Raw genomic sequence first — 12,013 nt, forward strand, 5'->3', positions numbered from 1 at the left:
GTTGACTGCGCACCAACGGACACCAACATTATGGATAAATATGAAATATTTTAGTAAAATAATAAATCTGATATATATTAATATAATAATAAATGTTAATAAAATGATAAATATGATATATGTTAGTAAAGGATAAATATCTTTTTGGAAAATTAGACAAGAAATATCCAAAATGACGTATGTCAGTAAAATGATAAATTATATGAGAGGACTTAATAAAGCATTTAATAAGATAGATAAAAGATAAATTAGTTAATTTAAAATTTTTTTACAAAGTTTAACCATTGAATATTTAATAAAAGTTTTTTGATGGATAAAAGTTGGTGGAAAAATAATGTGTCAAAAGTATTAATATTTTTTTAGTGCTCTAAGGGCAAATTAAGGATGAATATTCAGCACTAATGTACATTAAGCTACCTTTAATGGAATACTAATACCAGATGTCATGTGCCATTGCAATAAGCCACATCCATGGGAAATGCTTGTAAGGGTAAACCAGTAAGCTAGAAACTAGATTAAACTGAACTTGATGCGCCCCGGTTATATTCTTTAGGACGTAATTGAAGGTGAATGGCCTACTTCACGGCTCGACAATAAAGACTTGAAACCTATATGAACAAACTATTCGTAAGCCGATAACCGAGAAGGTTTTTCCGAACAAACGGTCTAATGCTAAAGTTAGGTGCTGTTTGTTTTTCAAAAAACTTCTGCCTTAAAAACTGTTGCGCGTGTGCTGTGTAGCGCAACACTAAACCAACTGCTTCAAACTCCTTCACGCCTTAGTTTAACTTACTGCAGCAGTCAGCAGACGTTAAAAAACCAACATACATTTTATTATATGATGCAGTCGTTTGTTCCACCTCTTCTGCTACTGAGGATTGCAGAGGTGATCCGCATACTTCACGCATTTTCTCTTCTAAAAAACAAACAACACCTTAGAATCACAAAATGGTTGAATCGTAATTAGTTATGTGAACAATTGATTATAAATATACATGACAATTTCCTTGTAGCCACTATTTATACCCAACTTGTTGGGAGTCATTGCTTTCTCTTACCAAGTAGGTTTCAGTCTTATTGCATTTATTATTCATAAGACTCGAGGTACAAGTATATGTACTTGAATAATGTTATTAGTCACGTCAACTATTCGGTATATGCAAACGACCCCCTCCTAGTTCGGTCATCGGGGGGTGATATAGTTGGCTTAGCTATTTAGTACGTCTGGCTGAGTTATGTTAGTGTATTTTCGGAGGTTCTTATATATATATATATATATATATATATATATATATATATATATATATATATATATATATATCCTACTAGTATTCAAGAGACTATACATCGTACCATTTCTTTGAAAAGTACCACAAAGGTATAACTCCAAGGACAAATTGGTTGAGTGTAGTGACTTAGAACTTTAGGAAGATACCTGAGGCGAATACGGATATGTGTAGAAGGTAGTATGAGCCAATATTAACGGAAGCATAGGATTCGTACGAGATTAAAAAAAGTCATAAGGTTGTTAATGAGTTGGTATATGAGTTTATAGTCTATGTTAACACTATAACCTGTTTTCTTGACCTATCATCCTATATATTTCTAGTATTGTGATGACCAGAGGTTCAGGTTCGGGCACTAGCGACTAGGAGAGGTCGAGTTTGAGTGATGAGGAGATATGCATGATGATTGTTGATGAGGTATCTATGGTGATTAGGGAGACGATTTTGGAGTTGTTTAGGTCTATCAAGACCCAGCTTAAAGCCATGTTGGGCGAGCATATGTTAAAGTTATTAATGTTGTTTGTCGTCGCAACTACTGCCATAAGACCTCTAGGTGGTGGATCGGTATCCTATCGCGAGTTCAAAAGCACAAAGTCCCATGATTTGACAGTACCAAAGACGTGATTAGTTTCGATGAGATTGTCCGGATAACCATAAGTTCAAGTTTGCGCAACACCTTCTTCATTTAGGGGGTGAAGGATTGGTGGAACTTTGTCTCTAAGAACCTTTCCCATGTTAAGCGGAGCATGATGACTTGGGAGCAGTTCACAAAGATGTTTAGGGTTGAGTATGTTCCATTGGTGGAGAAGGATAGGTTGGTCCTGCTGGTGATTTTAGTATTATCAACATATTTTGGTGCCATTATTATTAATAACGAGATAAGACGAACTCCATTTACTAACTGAGCTTAACAGTGGGGGGTGCAGACTCGACGTGATAAATATGAAGTCAGGAATAATGGGGTCTAGGGGCAGGGCCCCTGAAAGCAGGGTTCATAAAGGCTATATCCCCTTGGCGAGGTCTAGGGGCAGCACCCCTAGCGGGGCCTAAGGGTTAGAGTCCCTGGCAGTGGTGCAAGTACTTTGAGATAAGGATAACCACAAGGTTAGAATTTTATTTCTGAAATTACTACTACTGTTGTTATATATCATGTAACACTAATTACTGAATCATTCTATGTTCAATATGATGATCATGCATGGTGGATAGACTTGCGGTGTAACATCCCGACTCCCAGGTATAACATTTTGACCGAGCAACTCGACGAGTTGGAGGAACCAACTCGTCGAGTAGAGAAGGGTTTTGGACGCGTGGGTTTTACGACCAACTTGACGAGTTGGCGCTGTGAGAGGAAACCCTAATTTTTCGGGTTTATGACCTATTTAAAGGACCTTAAACCCTTATTTTCTCCCTTTGTCACCTTAGAGCTCTGTGAGAAACCCTAGACCAGTTCCACTCGTTGTGTGTGTGTGTGTATGTTAGAGCGAGCGAGCGAGCGAGAGAGAGAGAGAGAGAGACTAAATTGAGTGTTCTTGTGCATCTTTGGAAGGAGATTTGGAGAGCATTGTGGATTAGATCGAGGAGGGGTTGTGGATCCAGTGTTCTTTAGTGATTAGCTTCTGTGTGGAGGTAAAAAGCTTCTATCTTGATCATTTCTTTGTGAGATCTTAGTTTAGGGAGTTTTTAGGGTTTTTTCTCATCCAGTTTTTGTTATTGATTCACTTGAGCATATCATGAGGTTGAAACCTCAGATATGGACTATAGGAGATCTTATGAGCCCAAAGATCCGAGCTTTATTGAGCTAGAGGCAAGCTTTTGTGCATCCAACCCAAAATGAATCTTGTTTTGGTATTTTAACTCCTAAGTTCCATTCATGGATGTAAAGCTTGCAGCTTTACATGGTATCTCAGCCTTGGGAGGCTAGATCTAGATTTTGGGGTTGTAACTCTTCCTTAAAATGTCTGAATAAGAAAATAGACTTAAGGCACTCGACGAGTTGATAAGCCAACTCGACGAGTCGGCTAAGGTTTTCCCCGACGAGTTTGGACATGTGTAACTCGGCGAGTTGATGAGACAACTCGACGAGTTAAGTTGGATTTTCGCGACATTTCTGAAGGAACGAGGGGACTCGACGAGTCGGACCAACATGGATTGTTGACTAGAGTGTTGACTTCGGTTGACTTTAGGGTTTAGTCTAGACAGGGATTATGGAGACAATTTGGGGGGGGGGGGGGGTAAATTGTCTTTTACCCATCCCAAGAGATTAGAGAGAGAAAATAGATTGGTTGATTTAGAGTTATGATTTAAGTGTTAATTAGAGATAATTATCGTATGTGTTAGGCGGAGGCTAGATCAGTGATTCGTGTACGAGGTTTATTTGCTTGCTTACAAGGTGAGTCTTCTCACTATACTTACCTTGAGTGGTAATTTTGTGTGACCGGAGGGTCTTGTGTGCTTATATTGAGTATTGTGATATCATGCATTATGTCTTTATGATTTATGTTGTGTGTTCTACTGAGCTTTATTGAGTTAGGACCGAAGGGTCCACACGAGTTGTGGGACCGGAGGGTTCCACTAAGACACATTGACCAGAGGGTCTTATTTGAGATATAGCCATGAGAGGCTAATGAGTTATGTATGGTATTTTGGCGATCTTACTAAGCTTTGTGCTTACAGTGTTATTTAAGATATATCCATGAGAGGCTAATGTGTTTCAGGTACTTCTCAGGATCGCGGGAAGGAGTCGGCTTGATTGTACACACGAGATGGAGTTATGTTTTTGAGGATCCTGAATTTTATTCAAACAATTATGAATATGTGTTTGGATAATTTGACATTTTGGGGATTTTTGTGAAACGTGTTGATGAGATTTATGTGGTTTTAAAAATGAAATTTTTGTTTGAAAATTTACGGCGTTACAAGTTGGTATCAGAGCATTGGTTTGAGGGATTCGGATGTAACTTTGGGTGTGTCTGGACTCAAACTGAGGATTTGAGAAAATTTTTCAAAAGAAATGATTTTTTTCCAAAATGAGAAAGAGTTTTAAGAGAAAAACGAGTTGGAGTAGTGTGTACAATCCGGCAGAGCCCAAACGGCGATTTCCCAAAATACCCTTACTTATTTGTGCTATGAGATATTCATTAGATATTAGGGATGCATGCTAGAGGATAGGTTAGGTATTTCATATCTTAGGGCTAGAGTTTCCTGATCTGTGATGCCTTAGCTTAGGAGATGTTATTGATAGACGTTATATGTTACTTGCTTTGAGTATGTGCTGAGTAAGAGTATCTAGCAGGAATCACTTAGAAAGAGTTCTGAGTCGAGAGATAATCTAAGAGAGATACCTACATGAGAATACGAGGGGTATACTAAGATAGTAGTCTGATATTCATGAGAGATAGAGTACTTGTGAATTGGGACCCTAGGAGGAGGACTTGGGGTGAATATAGGTTGGTGTGGAAGGTAGTATTGGGCATGTACTACCGAAAACACGAGCTCTGTATGCAACCCAAGTAAGAATCCTTAGGGTACTAAGGAGCATGTAGGGGCGGGAAATTGATTGTGAGTATGCTCGAACGAGTCTGTGATGATTTTTGTGTTGTGTTTTAGAGACATCATGGTGGGTACACGCCACAACCCCGAGGGCGGTAATGCCAGTGACGAGGAGATCCGCAGGATCATTCATGAGGAGGTGGTCGCAACTATCCGAGAGGCGATACCGGAGATGTTTGGGTCTATTAAGACCACACTGATTGAGACTTTCGATGAGCGATATGTTGTTGTTACTGACCTTGCTGTTGCTACAACCACCGTAGCCATAGCCACTGCTAGGCCATAGGGAGGTGACTCGTTGTTGTTCCGGGAGTTCAACAACACAAAGCCACCAGAGTTTGATTGGACTCAGGGTCCGATTGCTTCTATGAGATGCATCTCCGACATTGAGGGGTGTTTTTACATATGTTCATGCCTCGAGCACCTGAGAGTTCGGTTTGCACTGAACCAACTTCTCTTGGGAGCGAAAGACTGGTGGAAGTTCGTAACAGCCAGCTTTACTCCTTCAGATCATGCTGCAGTGACTTGGGAGACATTTATACAGTTGTTCCAAGACGAGTATGTTCCCATGTTGGAGAGGGAATGGTTAGCCTAGGAGTTTCTGTATCTCAAGCAGAAGACATAGATTGTGACTGAGATCTCGAGGATGTTCCATGAGAGGGCGTTGTTTTTCCCTTAGCACGTGTCTACTAAGCAGGCACGTGTGAGCCGATATCTGAGCATACTGACGAAGGATATACGGGAGTTTGTGTTAAACTCGTCATACCGGACATTGGCTGAGCTTCAGACCAATTCCAGGAGAAAGGAGATTGAGTTAGAGTTGCATACCAGGGAGGAGGAGGAGTCCTAGGGTAGAGACTGGAGACCGATACAGTCGCAGCCGACGACGAAGCGGGCAAAGCCCGCTAATACGAGAACTGGGGGCCAAAAGGGCCGCACTTGTGGCAAGTGCGGGAAGAGTCACGAGGGATCGTGGCGGGCAGGGATGTGCTACAAATGTGGAAAAGATGGGCACATGCGAAGAATTGCTCCAAGGGGTTTGTAGTTTGCTTTCACTACAATCAGACCGGCCATCGGAAGGCCGATTGCCCAAAACTCATTCAGGGATCAGCTTAGGGTTCTGCACCTGCTACTTTACGTGCTACTGATAGTCGTCCATTGAAGGTCGAGACACCGAGGGGACGTGGGAGAGATTTTCAGGTGACATCAGAAGAGGTCCGCACAACGCCTGATGTCGTGGCTGGTACGTATTTCCTTAATTATATTTTCTTGAGACTTTTTGTGCTTATACTGTGTTGTATATAGCTACTTTTCTTGTGAGTTCTGTACCTGCTTTGGTGTTATTTGACTCCAGTGCGAGTCGATCCTTCGTGTCTTTAGCTTTTAGTCGTCACATCAGTATCAGATGGGAGGCGTTGAGTCGACCTCTGAGGGTTTCTATAGCCGACGAGCATGCAGTTTTTGCCACTGATGTATTCTGGGGATGTGTATTAGAGATTTTTGGTGTTGATTTCCCGATATACCTGGTGCCGATAGAGATGGGTGATGTATGTGTCATAGTGGGCATGCATTGGTTGAGTCGGTTTGGAGCTGTGATCGACTGTGAACATCAGATGGTGACCATACGAGACCCTAGTAGGGAGTGCTTACGGTGTATGGAGAGGGTACCATATCTGGATCAACTTTATGCTCTACTGCCAGAGTGAGACAGAGTCTACAACAGGGTTGTATGGGCTTTTTGGCGTACGTGACAGATACACGAGTTGCTACAGAGAGGCTGAGTTCTATCTTCGAGGTTCCGATAGTGTGCGAGTTCCCAGACATTTTCCCTGAGGAGTTGTCGGGTGTGCCTCCCGATAGGTAGGTGGCGTTCCGGATTGATTTGGTTTCGGGTGCAGCACCTATTGCTAAGGCACCTTATCGCCTTGCGCCTCCTGAGATACATGAGTTATCCTCACAGCTCTAGGATTTGTTGGGGAAAGGTTTTATCAGACCGAGTAGCTCACCGTGGGGAGCACTGATCCTTTTTGCCAAGAAGAAGGATAGTTCACACCGGATGCGCATCGACTACCGAGGGTTGAACAAGCTGACGGTCAAGAACCGTTATCCACTACCGAGGATCGATGATTTATTCGACCAGTTGCAGGGGGCATCTTGGTTTTACAAGATTGATTTGAGGTCTGGATATCATCAGATGAGAGTTTGCAAGGAGGATATCCAGAAGACAACCTTTAGGATTCGTTATGGGTACTACGAGTTTGTGGTGATGTCTTTCGGACTTACCAACGCACCAACAACGTTCATGGATCTCATGAACCAAGTGTGCATGCCCATGTTGGATTGGTCAGTAATCGTGTTCATCGACGATATTCTGGTATACTCGAGGTCCAGAGAGCAGCGCGAGGAGTATCTGCGGGAGATTCTTGGAGTATTGAGGGTGGAGAAGCTTTACGCCAAATTCTTCAAGTGTGACTTCTGGTTACGAGAGGTGTTAGGCGTGTCAAACCCAAGAAATAAAGGGGTACAACAGACTCCAAATGCATTGCTTTAATGCACTACAACATAGTACAAGGCAAGAATGGTCGAACCACAGAGACACGGGACAAAAGTCTATACCTCTTTGCGCAAGGTACTTTGATCACAAAAGGGGGATTTGTTTGCAAAAGTGAAATAATAAAATAACAATCTACTTTAAAAACATGCACAAAATGAAATAGATGTGTAAACAAGTTGTGAAAGTGTTTCCAGTTCTAGTTCTCAATGTTGTTGTTCAACTTGATTATGACTTGATGTAATTCAAGATTGCTATTCTAAGTTGGTACTGAAAGATATTAACACGCTCTAATACCTCTCGCTTGCCAAATTATCTAACCAAAACACGCTCTTTGACTAGACCTAAGTTTACTAATTCAACCTAAACACGCTCTTAGATTTTATTGAAAAACTGCATTAAGTTTTGTACAAGCTTCCCAACAATGTTCATTTCTTCTCATACGCTCGGAAGTGTGAAAACATGTGATATATGTTTTACAATAAGAAAAATTATTGTTTGTTACTAATCATTAACTTTATAGGACGATTAGGTTCCCTAAAAGTTAATTAACTGCACAAAAATTCAATTCATGAAAGTGGCCAATCAAACATAAATCAAATTCAAGGATTCTAGTTTAAACAAAAATATAATCACTAGAATAGAATCACAAATCAAACATCAAATCATATGCTTCAAGTCAAGCAATCAACATGTTTTGAACATGAACTAGAAATTAGGGTTTCTTAGCCACACATGGCTAAGAACAAACCAAACAAGAATAAAGATGAAATTTAAATTTTTAATCCTTACAAAAATGAAATCAAAAGTGTTTGCAATGATTAGGTCTTCTCAAAAACTCCAAAAAGTCTCCTAGAATCGCCCAAGATCGCCCAAACTGCTCCCAAAAACCCTTTTGCCTTCAAAATGACGTCTCTTCCTCTTTTATTAAAGTTCATGTGACTTGCCATAAGGCCATGCGTTTTTGGCACGGCCATGCCTTTTGCCCATGTGTTTTTGGCATGGCCATTTGTCTTGACCATGTGTTTTTGGCATGGCCCATGCTTTTTGCTAAAATTCCAGAAAGTATTCACTGTTGGCTCCATCTTCAATCTAGCTTCACCACGAGTCATGTTGCTCAAATATAAGATGAAAAAGGACAAACACGACCCATGTCGGTTTGACAATAATCGCATTTCAAACATAGTCCTTTGCTATGATAATAATGCACAATGACTCACGTTCCATCTTCATGTTTTCTGCCATGGAATGTCCGGTTCATCTTCTCCTCATGCTCCAAAGCTCCAAGCATCCATGCTCCATAATGCCTGCAAAATAAATCAAAAATGGTGAAGTACTAGACATTCTTGATGAAATATGCAATTTCCCTAATAATAAACTAAATGCAAGAATTATGAAGTAGAATGTTATAAAAGGACGGAAATAAACATGCAAAATGGGTGAATAAAATGCACCTATCAAACCTCCCCAAGCTTAGACCTTTCTTGTCCTCAAGAAAGAACAAAATTGAGAATCAACCTAGAGAAGACGATAGGTGACTAAAAAGAAACTAAGATGAAAAGAGTGGATGGAACAGAAAGGACTAAATGGAATTAAGAGTGAATGCACGCAATAGAAGAAAAACTAATGAAAATAACATGTGTACAATTTTTTTCAAACATTAATGCAATAATCAAAACAAAACAAAACGAACATATTCAATCCAATTAACCTCATTATGTCATACAGTCGAAGGTGTACCTGTCGTGTCTCGAGATAACTTAGCATTAACCCCAAAAAGATATATAACATTTAAGACATGATATTTAGCCACTCCCTAACACAACTCAACAAAATCAAAGTTTCAACACTTGTTCACTTCTACTGGTATTGGGTTAGCACATGGAACAAATTATGGTCTTACTCTCGTGAAAACATGTTATGACAAAAATGCTCAATCATCTTCATTTTACAAAGCATGACAGTGATCGAATCCAGCTATTTGTTGACTGACAACAATCTTTTTTTAAAAAATATTTTCTAAAAATTCCCTAATACTTACCTAGATTGGTTACATGTTTCAAACCACGTACACCAGTCAAAATAGTTTATAGTCAGTCCCAATGTCATAAGTTCAAGTCCAAGTCCAAAGGAATCTTTTGGCAGCCAAGCATTTTCCTAAACATATTATTCAATTAAACTATAAACATAAATATATACAAACTATCTAATTATATTTTCATAGAAATAAAACTCATGGCTTTCTTTGAAATCCATGTAGCGGGCTTCCAACCAACACATCCAGACCAGATGACTTTGGCGTGCTAGATTTAAAGAGATCCCTAGGGTTTACTTGCTCGAACCTGAAAGGCCACAGATTAGCTTTATTTGAACATCTAAACATATCTATATTTTTTTTGTTATTATTAAGTTCATGACTTTCTATGGAACCCGTGTAGCAAACTTTCAACCCAATCAGTCCCAAACAATTCAGCTTTAGGCAATTAGGTGTAGAACACCTCTCGAGGTTTACTGATTCAAGTCCCAAAGGTCACAAATTAACTTAATAATTTTATTTTATTTTATTTTATTTTATTTTTTATTATTTTTATTTTTGTTTTCCAGGTTTATTTCCTTATATTTTCGTCTTGACTCTTTTAGGGGGACTGATGTAAACGCACAAAGACCCATAAGTATAGTTGGAAACAATGTCCCCAAGCAGGGTGTTTAGAAGGGAATAGGTAGAAAAGAGTTTTTAGAGCGCTGGAGAATTCGAGTCACTAAAATTTTATATTCATTTTATGGCTCTTTTGAATTTGAAGTTTGGATATGAGTGAGCACTTACTACTCATAAGACCGGTTGTCTGTTACAAGGGCTAAACTATATCAGTTTTTATGCTTCGGTGTTGATAACCTTATCATTTTTTGTTTTGCAAGAGTAGCTTCAGGAGACGTGTTCGTGTGTGATTAGGGTGCATCACGATTTTTAATGAAAAACGAACAAGTTGTAATCTTAAGCCACGACTATTTTACCACTTCAACTGGTTCAAGAAGATTAGGTTCCTTTAGATTGAATTTGTTTATGTATTTATTTATTTATTTTTTTAATGCTTTGAAATGAATGCATGAAAAAAAAATAATGAAAATAAGAAAATTAATTTTTTTTAATGCTTTGGAAACTACTAAAACCTAATGTACAAAGACCCCTCCTCAAGCTTAAGATTAAGCATCATCCTCGATGCTCGAAGAGGGTAGGACAATCTACCGACCACAAATGTATAACTATATAGAGCATATGAATGAATTCTCAACAATTATAGTCAAACAATCTTATGATTAATGTATAAGACTTGAGATATGGAAGGTATGTACCAGTCAAATGCTTGAATTTGTGATGTGTGTTTGGCTTTTTCACTTCATCTTCAACCTCAAGAAAACTTTGAACACATCAATGGTGGAATGCACAACTGGAGATGCAAGCTTCTAATCTACTCTACAAAATACCTCCTCAAGCTTGTTCTTGAGACCCTATATAAGAATTTTGAAACTTAATACAAGAATCAATTCAAACTTTACGAATCAAAAACTAGGGTCTATGAAGAGAAATCCGATTTTACACTTCCACCGGGAAAATTCGACCTAGATGATAAAGGAAATGAAGTTAGGAACTTAAAACAACATACATTTTTGCCTTAATCTCGGATTAATTGAAAGAAATCGAACCCTAAACTAGGGTTTGGAGGGTTCTCAGTCAAAGAATGACAGAGGGGTGGAGACGCACGACTGTGAGAAAGATAGAAGATTTTTTTTCCAAAAACGCATGTCTAAAGCAAGAGATGCCTGTGCGAATTAAGCATGGTCTGTGCAGTTTTTACATGGTCCGTGCGATTTTTTCATGGTCCGTGCGTTTGTTTTTTGAGATGGGGGAGTTACGTCGACAACACATGATCCAAAGGTTGGCTGTGTGATTTCAATTTTTACCCATGCATTTTTAGCATGGCCCATGAGTTTTGCTTCAGCCCATGTGTTTTTAACAATTGGCCGTGCAAAAAAAAATTCTTGAAAACCTCGAAAGCCAAGCACAGTCTAAAAAATTAGGTCATGCGTTTTTTAGTCTTGCCCATGCCAATTTCACATGCCCATGCTTTTCTTTTCAGTTAACCACAAAAATCATATATTTTTTTAACCACACAAAACATTTTTTTAAGAGTAAATTACTGAAATCGTCCATGTGGTTTGGTCAAAATTGCACGTTTGGTCCTTAACTTTTTTTTGCACTCGGATCATCCCTATGGTTTGATTTTGTTGCGTTTTTCGTCCCTATGGTTTGGTAAAAGTTGCATGTTTGGTCCCTAACTTTATGTATGTAAGGGACGAAAATTGCAACAAAATCAAACCACAGGGACGATCCAACTGCAAAAAAAAAGTTAGGGACCAAACATGCAATTTTGACCAAACCACAGGGACGATTTCAGTAATTTACTCTTTTTTTAACATGACTCACTCTCAATATTTTAGTTTTTTTGGAATTCTAAAAAGACTCAAAAACATTGCAAAACAACAAAATACAGTAAATAAGAGAAGAATGGAAAGACAATACTCCCCGAGTTGCCTCTCGGTTAGCCGCCCTTGTTTCAAGTCTTTG

The sequence above is a fragment of the Lactuca serriola genome, chromosome 8 (genome assembly GCF_051521515.1).
Source record: "Lactuca serriola cultivar US96UC23 chromosome 8, Lser_US96UC23_V15, whole genome shotgun sequence".
NCBI lineage: Eukaryota > Viridiplantae > Streptophyta > Magnoliopsida > Asterales > Asteraceae > Lactuca > Lactuca serriola.